This window comes from Acartia tonsa, chromosome 4, assembly GCF_053477335.1.
Source record: "Acartia tonsa isolate MP-2025a chromosome 4, ASM5347733v1, whole genome shotgun sequence".
Lineage (NCBI taxonomy): Eukaryota > Metazoa > Arthropoda > Copepoda > Calanoida > Acartiidae > Acartia > Acartia tonsa.
This window is the reverse complement of record NC_137263.1, coordinates 58,132,314-58,151,297: the sequence shown is the minus strand read 5'-3', so window position 1 is coordinate 58,151,297 and position 18,984 is coordinate 58,132,314. Positions and strand designations below refer to the sequence as shown.

At 31.7% G+C, this 18,984-nt stretch overlaps 2 long non-coding RNA genes across 2 annotated transcripts; one reads left to right on the top strand and one right to left on the bottom strand.

Moving 5' to 3' along the window:
• Positions 1-3: 3 nt before the first annotated feature.
• Positions 4-7,614, top strand: LOC145317928 (uncharacterized). Its single transcript, XR_013879161.1, has 4 exons — positions 4-91; positions 876-966; positions 3,296-3,383; positions 6,441-7,614. It is a non-coding gene; the product is annotated as an uncharacterized LOC145317928 (long non-coding RNA).
• Positions 7,615-9,696: 2,082 nt separating this feature from the next.
• LOC145318404 (uncharacterized) lies at positions 9,697-12,468 on the bottom strand. The gene is made up of 4 exons (XR_013879324.1): positions 12,147-12,468; positions 11,524-11,616; positions 10,167-10,231; positions 9,697-9,817 (listed from the first exon to the last, which is right to left on the bottom strand). It is a non-coding gene; the product is annotated as an uncharacterized LOC145318404 (long non-coding RNA).
• Positions 12,469-18,984: the final 6,516 nt, after the last annotated feature.

Sequence of the window (18,984 nt, the reverse complement as noted above, 5' to 3'; positions counted from 1 at the left end):
TTCAGATTAATTTATAAACAAATAAAAATGCACAGATTATAGATATCAATAAGAAAGAAGTTTTCTACTAATTTTGTTTACAAAAACACAGGTTATTAAATTTTTTATTACTAAAGGTTTTACCCTGAGAGAAAATAATGATGGACATAACTCTCAGGTAGAGTAACTACTCACTCTCGGGAACATTAAAAAGGTTGATTACCCTTCCCCGAAAACAATTAGGAAATTTATTCTATTTTATCTTGCAGATGCACTCCCAAAATTTTGAAATTTAACACCTATGAGTAAGTTTTAACACCCCTCCGCTTCCAGCAAAATTTAGGAGCGTAATTCATCATCATCATGCCTATGTCATATAAATAAAAAACAATGTACCGCCATTATTTAGAATAGCACATTTTGCTGGTTCAGTTTCTGATAAAAAGTAGGAGGAATCTGCCTTGAGCATCATATTTAAGTAAATGGCGGAGGTTTCGTTAAGCTTATTCACATCCTTGCCCAAATTCTTAGCAATGATTATTTTGTGCTTTTATACTCATGGATGTTGTCATCCATTTTTCTTAATGGATAAGTTTTTGTGACTTTGAACTTTTTCAATGTCTTTGTTAATATTATTAGTTGATTCAATAACTTTCATGGTTTCATGTTGAGATTATTATTTTAAAAGATTCAGAGTTTTTGGATTTATTGACATAAAAACATTTTAATACCCTTAAAGATAAAGAATAATTTCCCGCCAGAATATTTATTTAGCAAAAAAACGTTTATCTATCTATGTTCTGATTAAAGTAAGAGGGGCCCGATAGCATTGAGTAAATGGGCGGAGATTTTGTTTAGCGTTATTTATGTACATGAGTATTTTTTTTTTTTTTTAGGTTAATAATTGGATCATTGTCAGTCAGTAACTAACATTCACAGAGAACTGAGCAATATTCATTATTATACAGATCTACTTTATATCACAAGGTATCTATTTAATTAAAACGTTGGACGTTATTTAATCCATTTGAACCTCTGTGCACAATATTATTGCAGTCACAATATTCTCTTTTTAAACACACCCCACCCGAAGGCGTGTTAGGTTAGAAAAAACCCCCCGTGGAAACGGTTTACACAGGATGTACCAGGACCTTATGGTGGTTTCAGAACATGCTTTCCCTAAATTGAATTAGTAGCTTCCCATAGTAGAAAATTTTAAAATTACTTTTGGTGATCAAATTTTACTTTTATTTTTAGAGTACCTTCACCTAACCTCCTTTATTGTCTTATTTTGTCTTCCATGTTCATCATGTAAATTCCTTCACATTACGGTTGAATTGACAGATATTGGAGCTTTCTAAAAAGGTCTCTAACAATTTTCTAGCTCTAATACTTTTTGAGATACCTTATTTCAAAGTTTTGCTGTAAAATCATCTTTTACACAACAAATAGGTGAAACGTAGAATTAGATATTTTAGAGAAAATTACAATTATCTTCATATAAATCTCTCTAGTATTGCTCCAAATTGACCAAATAGGACAGTTAAGGTACCTAAAACTATCTACATTCAATGGACAATCCAAATTCATACTTACAAAGACTATATAAGCCAATAGGAGTAAGCTGAAGTGATTTTTAAAAATACTAAAGAATAAAAAAATCCTGTTTTTTTTAAATAAATTGATATTTAATAGACTCTAGCAAGGATTTGAAGGTAAGTTATAGTGTATAAAGTTGTCACTTTGTAATTAGAAAGCCAATAAAACACAATCATCTGATATTTTGAACAAATAGAAACATATCTTTTAAAAAATAGACATAATCATTGTAAATAAACCAAAAATTGCTTAGAATTGTAAGCATTTCCAACAGTTTACAAATGTAATTTACTAATTCTAGTAATTTTTATCTAAGAATAGTTGATTGGCCTTTTTAATTCTTTACAACCTCATGAAACAAAATTAGTTTTTGCCACCTTAACTAAGTAAACATAGTAATTAAAAGACTTTCATGGATGATCTCACATATAATAAAAGAAACAATTTATTCTTAGGCAACAAATTTTTTGTTAATATACACCATTAGTTACTCTAAACTAGTACTGAGATGTTTAAAAATATTAAATCATTATTAGATATGAGTTTCTTGTTCCTTAAAACACCTTTTACATTAAAAAATGTCTTACAAGTGATTTTTAATTAAAGTTAAATTACATTTGTTTCTTTGATATTACATTTTAGCATCCTCCTGTCAACTTATAAAGTCTTAAAAAGTATGTATTTGGATTGTCCATTGAATGTAGATAGTTTTAGGCACCTTAACTTTCCAATTTGGTCAATTTGAAGCAATGTTAGAGAGATTTATATGGAGATACTTCTAATTTTCTCTAAAGTATCTCATTTTATTTTTCACCTTTTTGTTGTGTAAAAGATTATTTTACAGCAATACTTTGAAATAAGATATCTCAAAAAGTATTAGAGCTAGAAAATTGTTAGAGACCTTTTTAGAAAGCTCCAATATCTGTCAATTCAACCGTAATGTGAAGGAATTTACATGATGAACATGAAAGACAAAATAAGACAATAAAGGAGGTTAGGTGAAGGTACTCTAAAAATAAAAGTAAAATTTGATCACCAAAAGTAATTTTAAAATTTTCTACTATGGGAAGCTACTAATTCAATTTAGGGAAAGCATGTTCTGAAACCACCATAAGGTCCTGGTACATCCTGTGTAAACCGTTTCCACGGGGGGTTTTTTCTAACCTAACACGCTTTCGGGTGGGGTGTGTAAAAGGTTTGTTTTAAAGAGATAATTGCATGAATTGCATATGCCGAATTTGGGTACTTGGAGTAGTGAACCTTTACTGTTTTTATTTCAAATATGTTAAATAGTGTTTAGCTGGCGAAGATAAACAGAAAAAATAAACTTTTATCAGGCAGATTTTGTTTTACATCTAATTTGTGTTCAGAAAATGATTGCAAGCATAATTTTGAATTACAATAAATATCAAACAATTAGGCTGAATTGGTCGTTAAACTGATTTTGTGAAAACAAGACAGGCATATAAGATAAATTAACTTTTACTATTGGAGTTTTTTTACTTGAAAAAACTATGTGGACATATTTACAATATGATAATAATTCCGATCCCGCCAGAATCTTCATTTATTATAATCCACCTTTACAGAAACATTTCCTAACTCAGCTTCTGCCTATAAGTAGGAGGAGTCTAGGTTGAGCATCATAATTAGGTAAATAGGCGGAGATTTTGTTGCGCTTTAATTTTAATAAATATAACTATTGTTTATGATTTAGGTTGATAATTGTATCATAGTCAGTCAGTAACTAACATCCATTGTGAACAGAGAGAAATCCATTATACAGATCTACTTTATATTATAAGGTATTTATATATTTTTGTGCTTTACTTAATTACTCCAGACCCATTCTCTTGTGCTATTCAATGCTGATGGTTTAAAGCGAACTTTTCTATAATTAAGGTGGGTCCGTCCATACCTCTGTCCGGAATAGTAAACTCTTTCATTTAATTTAGTCATGTTAGAATTGTTCTTTCAATTTCAAACTTGGTATGGTGATTCATGTAGTAGTTAGGTACAATGTGCTATCTCCTAAACTAGGGGGTACCTGACATCACTAATAAGTATTATTATTATTATTTTCCTGTAATTAAGCAGTTTGGCAACAAATTTACTACAATTTTGTTAAAACTTATACATTTATATTTCTACTGTTGTTGTTGTTTGTAGCCAGGTCTTCTTCCATTTTATGTGTCTGATGGTCTGACGGAATTGTTTTGATGGTCTTTTGGGTGTTGATGGTGAGTATTGTTGATTGAGGAGGTTTACAATCTTCCCATTTGCTGAGATGATCCTACCATTGAATTTGATGGCAGTGTTGGTAGGCGTTTTTTGAGGTTGACAGATGCCTTTTATTGTTTTGCAGTATTTCTGAGATCCTGCTTCACATTTTTCGAGATGTTCTTGCCATTGTGATTTGCGGTGGTCGTTGATCTCATTTCTTATTTCCTTGTTGAGAAGTTGGTAACGTTCACTGTCAGGTTGTTGCACCCGGAGCCTGTCTCATTCATTGATTTTGTTGAATGTTCTTGAGGGGATGTTGTGGTGAACGTTAACAATACGACCTTTTGGAATGAACTTTTGGGCCGCAGCATTCATGATTTTCCTGAATGCCTTCTCTCCCCTGATGGATGAGGTGGGGGTTGGGAGTCTGGAAAACTTTTTCTCAGCAAAAGAGGTGAAACCAGTCCTTTCAGCTTTGGCAAAGTTAATGTAAACTTTGTCGGTAGACTTGGTGGTGTTTATGTCTGCCTTTAGCTTGATTATTATAGGTAGATGGTCAGAGTTTAGACTGGATTTCACTGTCCAGGATGTATATGGCAGTATTGATGGTGTTGCCAGTGTGATGTCAGGGGAGCTTTGATTCTGGCTGGTGACTCTTGTGTCTAGATCTTCGTTCAGAATACTTAGGTCTGAGTCTGAGATCTCGTCAGCCAGTTTTCTTCCTCTGGCATCCTCCTCTCCTTTAGAGAACCAGTTGGCATGGTGGGCGTTGAAGTCGCCGCCTGTGATATTGTGTTTGTTGCCAGCGGTAAAGGAGAGGATATCCTGGAGTGCTGGAGTGGAAGATTGGGACCATTTTGACAGCTAGATACTGGAGGGATATAAACGTTGTTTAAAGTGATGTTGTCTTTGATCCCTACTATGGATATACTCTGGAGTTCAACATCTTGATGGGATTTGATGTTGTTGGGGATGTTGTTGGTGTAGAAGGGGATGGTGTCTTTGACAAGGAAAGCTAGGCCTCCGCCCTTGTCTCTCTTCCTATCTTCTCTTACCAGAGTGTATCCAGGTGTTGAAAAATCTTTGGATTTATCTGTCAATTTGGTCTCTTGCACCATGGCAACATGAATGTTTTCAGTTGTCATTAGGTGCATCAGTTCTGTGTTCTTGCTCTTGATGCCGTTGATGTTGATTTGACATAGGTTCAGTTCAAGTTCGTTGTTGGTGTGTTGTTGCTGTTGTGTTTGAGGAGGTGGGGTAGGAGAATTAGGGGGGGGGGGTTGGATGGGAGTGCAACTGGAGCCTTCCCATTGCTGGCGGGCCTTCCTCTCGCGTAAGGCTTTGAAGGGGGAGCATTTAAGGTGAAACCAGGAGGTGCATTTGGAACATTGAACTGAGTAGTGAGCACGGGTGATATTTTTAGAACACTTGGGGCAGATCCATGGTTCAGGGTTCTGCACGGTTCCGGCAATGAATAGCAATAGCAGAAGCAGCTTCCTGCTAGCATACTTCCTTGTCGAGTGAATTAAAAAGATGGCAGATCTCTGGCATTGAACTGTAATTCATCTGCTCCTTCTGGAGCTTTGGTTCGGCAGGCGCTGATCCCATGGGTGTAGGGGTAGATGTGGGACGGACACCCCCCTGCCATGACATCCTATATTTCTACTGTTTCTTAGCTTCGCTTTTTTGATTGGTTTCATCCTTGTTTTATAAATAATTTGGTGACCATTTCCTAATTTGTTCTTTCTGTACTGCTCTGTTTCAAATTTTTTAAAGAAATATGCAATCAAAGATAGATCGTAGATTTTTCTCAGAGGTACCCAAAGTTTTATAATAACGTTTTATTATTCGTTTGCTTAACAACTTAAAGGACAATAGTGAATTTTGATTGGTTGGTTCATTAAGTTGTGTGTTCAATCGTTTCAACCAATAATTTTAATCTACAGAAAGAGTAATTATGTGCATCATTAAAGGGAATGTACATCAACTCAATATCCATTGTCTTATCCCTTTAGATCCCTGGATTTTTCTGCTAGACTGGTTTATTTGAGCTTGGATTTTATAGATATTGTTTTTCTTTTATGATAACAATTTATTTCCAGTTCTTTGTGTATGTATTTATTTATATTTACCGCCTTAAATCATAGAAGTCCTAGGTTGGGGATAAAGGGGTGCTTACCCCAAACTTTGAAACCCCTCATTTGACTCCCCTGCCTCAAATATTAAATTCTAACTCCGCCCATTTATCATTAATTTAGAACAGTAGGAGGAGTTGCTAAATATTATAAAAAATAAATATAAAAACCAAATATGGAGAGAAGGGGGGGGGTGGTTGGGTTACATAACCCAAAGATGGGGGGGTAATAAAACCGTATCAACCTCTGTTTGTCAGCTTTGCTTTTATAAATGTTAACATCCTTGTTTATTCCTTTCCTTCTACTTTCTTACATATGTCTGTATGTCTATAACAATAGCTCTTATCGTAAATTTAGGCATATCAGAATTAGATATGACTTTTACAATTCTTATTGTTTGTTTGGACGTCTGTTTTTTCTTGCTTTGCTTCTATGGAATTATCATCTTTGTTGTAGTTTTTAGTTGCTAATTTTTTATGTGTTTTAATATCTTAATTTATTTAGGAGATTGTGAGAGGATATACCAGCATGAATACTTGTGATATTTGCAACAAGAATTTTACACAGATATCTCACTTGGTTGTTCATAGGAGGGTACATACTGGTGAGAGACCATTCTCATGTGATCAATGTGAGAAGACCTTTTCTCAGAATATTAGCTTGATGACACATAGAAAAATTCATACAGGAGAGAAACCATACTCATGTCATCAATGTGAAAAGATATTTTCTCAAAATAGGGATTTGACTAGACACAAAAGGATCCATACGGGTGAGAAACCATTTTCATGTAATCAATGTGAAAAAAGATTTCTGAAAAATAGTGATTTGACGGTCCATAAAAGGATCCGTACTGGCGAGAAGCCATACTCATGTGATCAATGTAAAAAGACATTCAAACAAAGTAGTGATTTGACTAGACATAAAAGAATCCATACTGGCGAGAAACCATACTCATGTGATCAATGTGAAAAGACCTTTGCAAGGAGTAGTCACTTGAATAGACATAAAATAATTCATACGGGCATTAAACCATTCTCATGTGATCAATGTGAAAAGACATTTAAATCTGGTTGGGATTTGGCTGTCCATGAAAGGATCAATAGAGGTGAGAAGCCATACTCATGTGAACTTTGTGACAAACATTATATCTCTGGTTTAGAGTTATCAAGACATGAAAAATCCCCTGGACATTTAATAATGATGAAAAGCTGTAGTAATACAGTTCCACCATCTGTATCTTTTAGTTTCATTAATTGTGAAGAAGTTTATATCAAGGAAGAAATTAAAGAAGAAGAAATATTTGATGAAGATCCTCTCTCTATCCAGATGAGAGCTGGCAATATTGATCCCCTCTCTATGGAATTGTAAATGAATGAGAGTGCTGTAAATAATTTTATCAGATAATTATAAATATTATTTTACTTTCTGATATAAAATTCTAAAAATACAATATAATTTTTTATTCAATTTTAATTAATATCCCTAAAATCTATAATTTATCATATAACTAAATACATCGCCTCTTGCTTAAAGACTTTTTTTCTCAGTTTAATACCAAACTTCTAAAATTAGTGAATTTTTATCCAACCGTTTATGAGATAGAATGACATCCTTTTAGTGTATAGTGTATACAATATAATATTTGTGTTTAGAATGATAATTATTTTGTTTATATTTTGACAACATGTTTCTATAATAAACAATAAATATTGTAAAATTAAATAAACATTGATTTTTTTTTATCAAAGTTTTTTATAACTAGGTTCTGTACGTCCGTACGCACGTCTCGGTTAGCTCTTTTCATTATTTAGGCATGTTAGAATTGTCCTGTCAAAATTTGGGTAATGAATCCTGTTACAGTTAGGTACGACTTCAAAGCATAGCAACTCTAAAAACATTACAAGAAAAGTCCGTAAGTCCTTTTTAACCATGCTGATTTAAACTTTTTCTGAAACAACTTTCTTTTTATTCAACAAGGTAAATAAAATTTAAGCAAAGAATCTCTATAATCAAGTCATAATTTAAGTATGTTTTAAAACAGAATATACGCAGTTTTTCATCAAGTTTAGATACTAACTTAGCGGCTATGCCGTACTAGAAGTCTCTAGGGAGATTATATTTAAATAATAATTTTTGGTGGGTGAAGGGTTTTACTGAAACTATAAAAGAGAGCCATATCGTTCCAACAGTTCTTGAGATCTTCAAATACAAAACTACTTTTTAAAAAATCATAATGACCTTCCTGTATTTTTTTTTTTGGGGGGGGGGGTATGTTTGGTAGATGGATTTGTTTCCTGGGGCTATTTCTTGTCGGTTGGTAATGTACCATCCTCCAAATTGGTTATAAACCTTTCCTTGACTTATGAGAAGCTTCGTGGCTCAACGCGTAGCTCATCCGCTCGTCGTCGGGAAGGTGATAGGTTCGAATCTCGGTCTGACACCGCGTCATAACTACAGACGTAAAAATGGTTCCTACTGCTGCTATGTAAGGTGCAGAACATGAATATTTAGAGTAGGGGGAATGCCTTGGCCCCAAAAACAGGCGCAACTCACTACCATGTACAGTTAAGACTTCTCAGACAAAGGTCGTGCAATCAAAGGGTTGGTTCTCTGATGGGCAAATGGACGTTTTACACCGCAATCATAAGGCTTAGGGCTGACAACCCTATCCCATATCCATAAAAAAAGCCACATTGTTACAGAAACACTGACAAATTGTCAGCGGCATATGCTCCCCCTGTGGAGTGAAAACGGCTTGTTACTGTTACTATTAAACAGTAAATAACAAAATCTATCTGTGCCCTTCCCAAGGACCTAGTGCAGTCTTCTAATCGGGTCTTTAAATCAATGCATGGCATCGGGATCAAATATTAACACAGCCAAGAACAGAAAGCAATTTGCTAGCAGACAAAAATGGTCCTTATCAGGATCCTAGTAGTTGTCTGGTTATACATCTATACTATGATTTAAAGAACTAATCAGTTAGCTAAGAATTTTTTTTCTTCAGTACGAAAACTCTGTTATGTTTGGGTTTTAAACTAATTTATCTAAATATTTTCATTATTTTTCTATTCACTGTCTTTTAACAAATTCATTTTGAAGTAAATATTATCATAATGTTTATAAAAATATCTTTACTTAAATAATTTTCAGAAGCTCTACTTACTAAGTTATAGAGACTGTAGAATGAATTTAATAGTTATTTATTGCATTATATTATAGACAGATTTCCACACATGTTGAATAAGATTTGAACTATTTTTTAAGGGGTATTAATTTTATTATTCTCATTTAATATTTGATTAAAATTTTCTCTTATTGAATTCTTTTCTTATCTATTTATTACTAAAATTATTATTTAAATTATATAATTTGTATCATTTTATATGTTTTATTATCGTTAATTATTTTAAATTATTACATCATATGTTTGTAATACTGCTATTTGTCAGACACATATCAGTTATTTTAGAAATAAAGATGACTACATCTTTTGGTAGCAAAGCGCAAAAAAATCGTGGATGGGAATACATACAAGTAGATTTTTAGAGTATTTGTTAAATTCAAGATGCTCCTTAATGATGGAAATGTTGTCAAAAAGTTTCAGCCTTCTATATGTTATAAGAACCGAAAAAATCACATTTCTCCCAATTCATTACTTACGGACAGACATTTGGAATTATAGAGTAGCTTTGCTACTAAAAACAGGAAGTGTTTTGTTTTATAACCAATCATAACAAATAAATATTTTCTGTATCAAATGTATTTTCAAAAAAGCACAGAAAAATATAATTCATTTAACTACATCATATTCTGCAAATTGAAGGTAATTTGTTCTCACAGGGATAATCACCCCATTCACCATCACTACTCCGAATCTACAAAATGTATTTGTAATATGAAAACCTTAATGAACTCCCATACTGTTTTTTTTTATCGTAACATAAGCGTGATATTGCAATATAATTATTAGAATAGCAGAAGTGCAGCTTCTCATAGGTCCTGGGAAGGTTTTTAGCTATTTGTGGAGGGTATTGAAATGTATTAGTTATATATGATATTAATATACTCAACAGGAACTATTGATATCATAGGTATGAAGAAAAATAAAGGACTATTTCTAATGGATTTATTTGGATTTTTATCCCTAATTAGTTGGGAGCAGGGAGGGGGGTTGAACATGCCCACCATATCTTTTAGGGTTAATATAATAAGTAATAAACTTACTACACAAACACAGTTTCCATCTTTCCCATGATCTGGTTCATTAGATCTCCATTGTGTGAACTTTACTAAAGTAAATAGCAAGGATAATTACAATAAATAATGACAGAGCTCTTTTAATAGACATGTCACATATGAAAAGATTTACATTTAAACCATAAGTAAAAGAAACAGAATTCGTTTCTTTGTGTCTATCTAAAGTGTGAGCCAAAAAATGCGTCGATTATTAAAATTCAAATTGCGCGACTTGTGTTAATAGTATAAAAATGTTATGCACACTATTAGAACTGCTATAAAGTCTATTTCTGGGAAAAATGAAAATGATTCCTGTGCTGAAAATGTCCCAAACTTTCTTGCAAGTCAAGTTTTTAGTAAGTGGGGACATTTTAAAGTAGCTCCCTAACTATAAGTAGCAGAGGAATCTTTCTTTTATTTCCCAAAAATAGACTTCATAGTGATTCTAAAAGTATGAGTAACTTTTTTTACTATTAACACAATCTGCGCAATTTGAATTTTAAAAATCTACACATTTTTTTGCTCACCCTTTATCTCTGTGGACACTGGGGAGTCTAATGACCCCATTTAGAAGTAAATGTTTTAGAGTGTTTTTTTTACCACAAAAAAATTTACGTTTTGCCCCTTCCCCCCTTGAATCATTTAGTATCAAAAACATTGTTACTCAATATTTGCTAAGGTTTCTATGTATTGTGCTATTTGTTAAGATATTTAGATGTTGTCTTTCTTGTCTTTACTTAAATTTTTTTTATTGTTTTATTATTTATCATCTTATTATGTGTACTAGGGACCTTGCCAATAGCCTAAGGGGGCTTTGTCCCAAGAGGTTATGAACTGGGTTTCTTTGTAGGAAATTAAGTTGCATTTTAAAGAAGTTTTTGTGAACACATTATTAGCAAAAAAAGATTACCTACGTAAACAAATATATATTTCTTGTCACACCCCCAAAGAAAATAGCCTAAAACCATCACAGGACCCTTAAGAGTAGAATCCAATCGGTTCAGTGGTTACCAAGATCTTAAGGGATGGATGGACAGACATCAAGCTACTTTGTATTATAGATAATATGTTTTCTCGTATTCATTCGAATCCAGTGGACAGGAACCGGTTCTCATCCATACAAAAAAACTATGTCTAGCATCGTATTATATCCAGTTTTCTACGAATATAGAAATGTACAATCATAAGATTAAAACCAGTTTTTTTAGCCGGTGCCTTCGGCACCACGGGGCTAAAAAAACTAGTTTTAATCTTATAATTGTACATTCTATATCCGCGGAAAGCCGTTTATAATACGATACAAGAAATAACTATTCTATACATATATGCAAAGTGTAAACTTCACCTGTGCTACCATCAGACCATACAAAGATATTTTCCTTTTGTTGGTCATTGAAGCCAATCCACGTAAGCAAATGTTCTCTTCCTTTTATTATGCCTGAATAAAATTCAACAAGGATAACAACATCCATAAAAGCTTAAAGGGTATTACAGATGAACATTAACTCTTGTAGAGTGTCAAAACTGAATATACAAAATATGAATATTCCAGTGTTTATAAAATTTTACATAAATTTGTTGCAATACTTCTTAAATACTGTTTAAGGACATTTTTAGGACTTGAGATGCTTCGCTTATTATATTGTTATAGGAATCAGTACTCTAAAAATCAAAAATCAACTTGTTTAAAATGGACATTCAGGTAACGATTATAGAGTTTCTACGCTTTCTTAAACATACCTAACTACTACTGGAATCATCATGCAAATTTTAAAATCAATAGGACAATTCTAACATGCTATTCTTTACATACGGACGTACAGAGGGATGGACATACAGCCGACCCTATTTATAGAAAAGCTTTGCTTTTAAAAAGAAACTCTAATGGGTTAAGCCTAAATCATCCACAGGCATATATCTGTAATACAATTTGTTTATGTTTATAATTGTATTATTAAATTAACTTACTATGTACAAGATCATTTTCGTGTTGTGAGTGGATGCTGAAAAGATCTCCTCCATGTTGCTGGCATCTCTCCCTGGCATCATACCATGTCAGATACTCCTCAATATACTTGTAGCAAACGCCTTAAGAATAAAAAGAAGCAATACTTAACCAATAAGGTGTAAAACTAAAACTAAATGTTAAACCAAAAATATTCTGTTGAGTGGTTTCATTGGTAGATATTTCGTGTTGTAAACCATACATACAGCCAAAAAACACCTACCTCTTTAGTTTATTCTGTCACATTTTTTTGTGTTTTAAACCCAGAAATCATATACTTTTTAATGGGATAATGGGGCCTAAGAGGGAATTCAAATTAAGGGGGGTGGGGGAAGTTCTGACACATTTGCGTAAACCTGGTGTATAGGCTTTATCTTTGGACTGAGAGGATAGATTATTAGGGATAAAATCATTCTTCTATGATGAATTTCCCCCAGATTTAAGATTTTTTGGATAGGCCTCCCGGTTCCGGAGCTCCAGGCCTTCAGGTGGTCTCTCTACAGGTAAAAATGAAAAAAAAATTTTTTTAAGAGTTAGATGTCACCTTATGAGACAAAATATGTATGTTTTTACTTCAAATATATGAATAACAATCAAAAAGAAGCATATTTTGTTTTATAAGTTAACCTCTAACTCTTTAAAAAAAAAATCAGATTTTTAATTTTTACCTGTACAGAGACCCTCTTAAAATAAAAAGCTTGAACGTCCCTGAAAATTACCAAATCTTTTTAAATATTAAAAACTGAATATGAATATATTGGTTGTTTAAAAATAGCCTAATGTTAACAAACCGTTGCAAAATTTTCAACTGACTGTAGTATAATTAAGTTTAAGTTTTTGGCTTAAAAGGAGAAACATACTCATTTACTCTCAATTACTCTGGAAAAAGTTAAGAGAACATTTATTTGATTCAGTTGTAATTGAGAGTCCATATACAGAACATTCTGGTTTGGAGTCGAGCCTTTTTCAGGCCAATTCAGCTACAGAAAGTCATCCTACTACTTTAACGAGTTTAGTTACAGATAAATATTCCACCTCTTCAACGCCTTCAAAGTTATACAGCTAATTAATACTTCTGTTTAATTAGACAGACAGTCATCCTGCTGCTTTGGTGTTCCTACACACAAACAGATATCCTATTACTTCAGAAGCATTTCTGCATAATTGATCAACAGTTTGAATCATTTAAATCTATATATATTTGCTAATAAAGTATTCGTATTTAATCCTAGATATAATAACCTATTTAATCAAAACTGCTATTTAATCTTAGCTTAAATAAATACTTAAAAAGATATATTTTATATTTGAATTAGGTACCCGAAGCTACTCTATTATTTGATTCGTGTCTGTTGGTTTACATTTCAAATTGATGAATGATTTTTATATTTTTTTGTGGAAAACCCCCACTAGATTTAAATTTTTGTTAAAAAAATTTCAAATTCTTTTTTGGGGGTTGCGGTTAGCGATATCCTTCAATGCTTCACATTGTTTTTGTATACATACAGTAACATTAAGAATAAAAGCAACCACAGATGCGAAGCTAAATATATCAAACATTATAATGGAACAAACAATCCTCAGCATTTAGTAGAAACATTAACTTAAACATAATACCATTTCAAAGTCTGAGCAAAGTCTGTTGAAAAAGGAAAATACAGGATACTTTATGTAAAAGCATGGAAAAGGTAATGTGATTCTGACAAACAATTCTAAAGGAAAATTTCCCCACAACCCCCTTCCCCTTTTAAAATAATTTAAATTTCCTAAAAAAATTTAGCTTTTTACAAACAATGTATGTCCGTTTATTAGCATCATCCTTTACACAATCTTATAGAAAGTTGCATGATTTTTTATGGTTACATGAAAATAATATTGTTTAGTCATATTCCATAGAACAGCCAAGAAGGCGTCAATTCACCAATAAAAGATAACTTGAGTTTCGACACTTTAGAGAAGTGTATCCACCCCATGTATCTTTTGTTGCTTGTAATACACTCCCCTATATCTTCCCTTAACTTTGGTTCATAGGGGCCACCTAATTTTTTTCATTCACAAAAGGAAGGATTTGGCGCTACATGTTTTATTACAAATTGAGGCAGGTTTAACTATTTTATGAAAAGATCAAAGCATTAAAGGGAGTGTAAACCTAAAAATTTCTCATCTGATTATCAAATCTTTACATTTTCAAAGCACATTTCATTACCCTGATCAACCAAAAATGTCCTATTAACAAAAATATGCAGGAATAATGCCTTGATTTTATGGTGTTTTGGGAGAAAAAGGGAAAATCTGAACATTTTAGTTTCTTATAATGTTTGTAGGGATATTAAACTTGTCATATATAGTTGAAACAATTAACTTACTGTTAAGGATTTATTTTATGATATAAAATTACCAATTAGTTTTTTAATAACGTAGTAATTAGGTAAGTTCTATTTTAAATTCGTATTATTGACAAAAAAATTATTATACTCAAATTTTCAACATTGAAAAAAATCCTTAGAGGATAACACCAAAAACTATTTACATGCCCCTTCATAAACTTAAACATTCTTGGGTCTTATGATTGTTTTTTTATATACAAACATACATACATCCTATATCTTACACATAAGTAAGCATGAACTTTGATTGTTAAATTTTTACCAGACTTACAGAGGAGCTGAAAAATTCTCAAATTTTCAAAGCATTCAATTTCACTGTTGTTTCTTTACATTTAATTCAATCACATAATGTTGAAATCATGTTATTTTAAAAAAAAAATTTTACATTGTATTTAGTAAATAAAAAAGGATTACACCTATAATTATCAAATCTATGAAATATTTAAATACAATTATTATACATATAATCCAAGAATCTTACATTTTATCAAGCTTAGTGGTAGACACATTATTTTTTCTTTTCAGCAGATCATTAAGAAAAAATTACAGTTATCAGAAATGGAAAAATGGTGAAAATGTTTTATATAATATTATTGGTTCTGCTACTGTCAGTATTATTTTTGGGTTTAAATGGAGATGAAGTAAGTTCAAATTCTATAATAGTAAAATATTATAAGCTTTAACAAGAATCGCAACTTCAATTGACAAAATTGTAAATGAAAAACAATTAGCTAATATAACAATAACATACATAGGTGAAAGTAATACTGGTATTAGAACAAAAGAGTTTTAAATATGTCATATTAGGAATGTGGAAAAGTAAAACCATGTTTAAAGCAGCCGTGTATTGTTAATGGCACTCAATCAAGTGAGGGAGAATTCATCTGGATAGTAAGAATTCATATTTAATATCTGTTATAATTACAAATTTTATCTTTCTTCTTAAAGGAATATTTTAAACAAATGTTCCTTACATAGATTAAATTCATTGATAAAAAAGTTTGGACACTTCAAGTTTGTAAAAAACAATGAAAATTTAACAATCAATCCACAAAGTTCTTAAGATAAAAAGCATCTAGTTTACAAACTTTAAGTTCAGTATCATTTACATTTCTCTGGCCTTTCCCTCCTTACTAATGTTAACATTTGAATTAGGTCCAAATAATATTTAAAAATGTTCATCATTGTGGAGGGAGCATAATTTCAAGGTAAGTTTAATTTATTTACAAATAGGAGGTTGAAACAAACAAGGCAGCCAGATAAAGTAAATAAAAGAAAAGCTATGAGAATAAATTAATTTTCCTTTTTGCAGTAAATGGATTCTTAGTGCTGCTCACTGTTTTTTTTATTTTTATAAAAAAAGTAAGTTCATTATTGTGTTTACTAGTTATTCATTGAGAAAAATACAAACAGACCCTATACTATTTTTAGTATGGAAGCTACTCTATAATTTGAAATGTCTGTCCATCTTTACGTATGTCTGGCTGTAAATTTATGTTTTACATATTTTCAGAAAGTTTTTTTCTTAAGATTTGTTTAATTTGTATTACAATGCACTATAGTTCATTTTTTACATTTTTATTGTCCATCCATTATTTTTAAGCTTCGCTACTTATGGATGTTGTCATCCTTATTTCTTTAGAAAAAAGAGGAATAGATGTTTGTTTTTTTTTTGGGGGGGGGGGGGATGGGGAGAGGCTCTAAGCTCTAGGGATAAAGTCCCTGGACTATGGGCTAAGTGATACAGTATTTACTATCCTAATATGAATTTGAATGATTCACTTTTGTTTCATTAGCACAGCTACCCTTTAAATAATCCATAGTTTCATCTATCACTCAGTGATTAATAGTGGAAAGGCCCTTAATCTAGGAAAGTTTCATATTAAAAAATAATTCTCTTTCAGACAACTTGGAATCTTTTGCCTTATTAATAAGGCGATGGGGTATATCATTTGCTAATGCTGTTAATAACCCAAAGCATAGAATTCAAGTTGACAAAATAATCATGCATCCACAATATAATGCAAGTATATTTAATTAATTTTTAAGAGCAAAACATTTCCATACTTCATTTCAAACTCTCTTTTCCTTTCAGTTTATCCCTGTTGCTATATTAGACTGCTTATTTGTTGTACAGATACCACCATTCAAAGACATACAGTATAAAATCATTAGACCTGTCAGTCTGTCAAATATATTTAGTGTAATAAGGGACAAGTACAACCTGCAGCCAGCTTTCTCTTCCCTATTCACAATGGATTAAAAATGAATTTAATGTGCATATTAAGCCTTAAAAAAATAATTATGTAAGAAAATTTACAAAAAATATTGGTCTCAGTATTTATATTATAAGACTAGGTTGCGCTCTTATGTTTGTTTTTAAACAGCTGATTTATACATGATAGCAACTACATACATACATTAACTTGTGGAAAGGGGAGAGGGGGGAGGAAGGGGCTGTACCCATTTAGCTGACCCTTAAAAATTACAAATGTGGTCAATTGTACTTACCAAAATTAAAACAACATAATGTACAAGTAACTTATCACAGTTGTCTAAACTGACCAAGCAGCTAATGCTGTCTCCACTTCAATAAGAGGTGTGTATAAGAGGACTGTTTCAGTCAATTATTTATTTCATGTGGATTTAATATTATCCTCTGATTAGAAAAGTATAAGAACATTCTAAATTCAAGTATGTTACACCACATCAAAAAATTTAAAAGCATGAAGTTGGAACAAATATCTAACAGTATATATTAGATTTTGATAAAAATTAAATTCTTCTAGTTATGTCCAACTAGTCATTGTGATTTATACTTAAGCATTCTTGTCTTTACTGCGCATGTCATAGATTCCTTCAAATTTCCCAGAAATATTTAGGGTTTTCATTTCTATTCCTCCTTATTCTATGGTTACTGTCAATTGATCATATGAATTGTTTTTCAAACACACGGACAGGATAGTTTTAAAATGATGCCTGCAGCTTTCTAATATTAAATTATGGATGGAAGCTTTGCATTGAAAACATATTTTAAAAACTACTTCAAATGTCGTCTTATGTGAAAGAATAATCAAAGACTATGTAAAAATTTTGTGATTTTTTCAATATCTTCAATTCTTTTTCTCACTTGAGAATTGATAATTCACATTTTCTGTTTGTTTATCCATAATCTTTTGCATTTGACTATTATGGATGTTGATTTGCTTGTTTACACATAAATGATTTAACAGAGAGATTTCGAAATTTGTTCTTCAAAATTAAGGGGTTGAACCCAAAATCTACCCATCAGCAAGCCTAATACATCTATACTGTGTGATAGAAATGTGTCAAATATTGGTCAAGCAATGTTACAAAAATGTGTAACAGTGTGTGTGAGTTGATTTATGTTTAATTCATCAAAATAAAAAAAATTATGTTAATTTGAAATTTAAATTTTGTGAATACTAAATTTGAATATGATTAAATATGATTTCAAAAAAATTGTGTCAATCCCTTTTGCCAAAGTGCCTCTTGAGGCCTCTAGGGGCATAGAACAAAATAATTATTTCTGAAGATAGTAATATTATAGAACTATATAATATATATATCTAAAATATATTATAATCACTAAACCTTTCTCAAATACATATTTGTATTAATGAAAACAAACGCTGCATCTACTCTATAAAAGTCCGTCAGTATGTCTGTAATGCTCTAGAAGCAAAGAGAAAGGGGACTGGTCATTGGCTGGTCTTTACATTAATTCCTAAAGTTTTGTTTTCAATTTTGTTTTCTTATTTGTTGGCTTCACAACTTTGGGAATTTTGATTCATTAAGTTGAGTGTCCAAATGTTTCAACCACTAATACTAATCTAAAAAAAAGTTGTGATTTTGTGTAACATCATTGGTAATTTACATCAATTTATTATCCATTGTCTTATCCCTTAAGATCCCTGTTTAGTATTAAATATTTTAATCACTAAACCTTTCTTAAATTTTAGATGAATTTGTATATTATTGAAAACAACCAATGCACAAGATGAAATCAGACTTTTATTTGAGTTGTAGGTATAAACTAACAGTGTTTACCTAAGCTTCGCCCTAATTATTCTACCAAAGGGGTAATTTTGTTGATGATGATTGGAGGAGTTAACATCAATCCATTGTCAAATCTGTGTAGGGAGGGGGCATTGGACTGTAATCTAAACTGGTACCCAAAGTTTTATAGACACATCCCATTTCTTACTTTGGGTACTTAATTGGTTGGTACAAAATAGCAGTTTCTACACTTTTTCCCTGATTATTCTATTATTTTTTATGGGAGGGTGTTTGTGGTAACCTCCTCCAAAATAGTTATAAACCTTCACTTGACCAATGAGGCTACATTGTAAAGGAGAACCATATCAGTCCAGCGGTTAGCAAGATACATTTT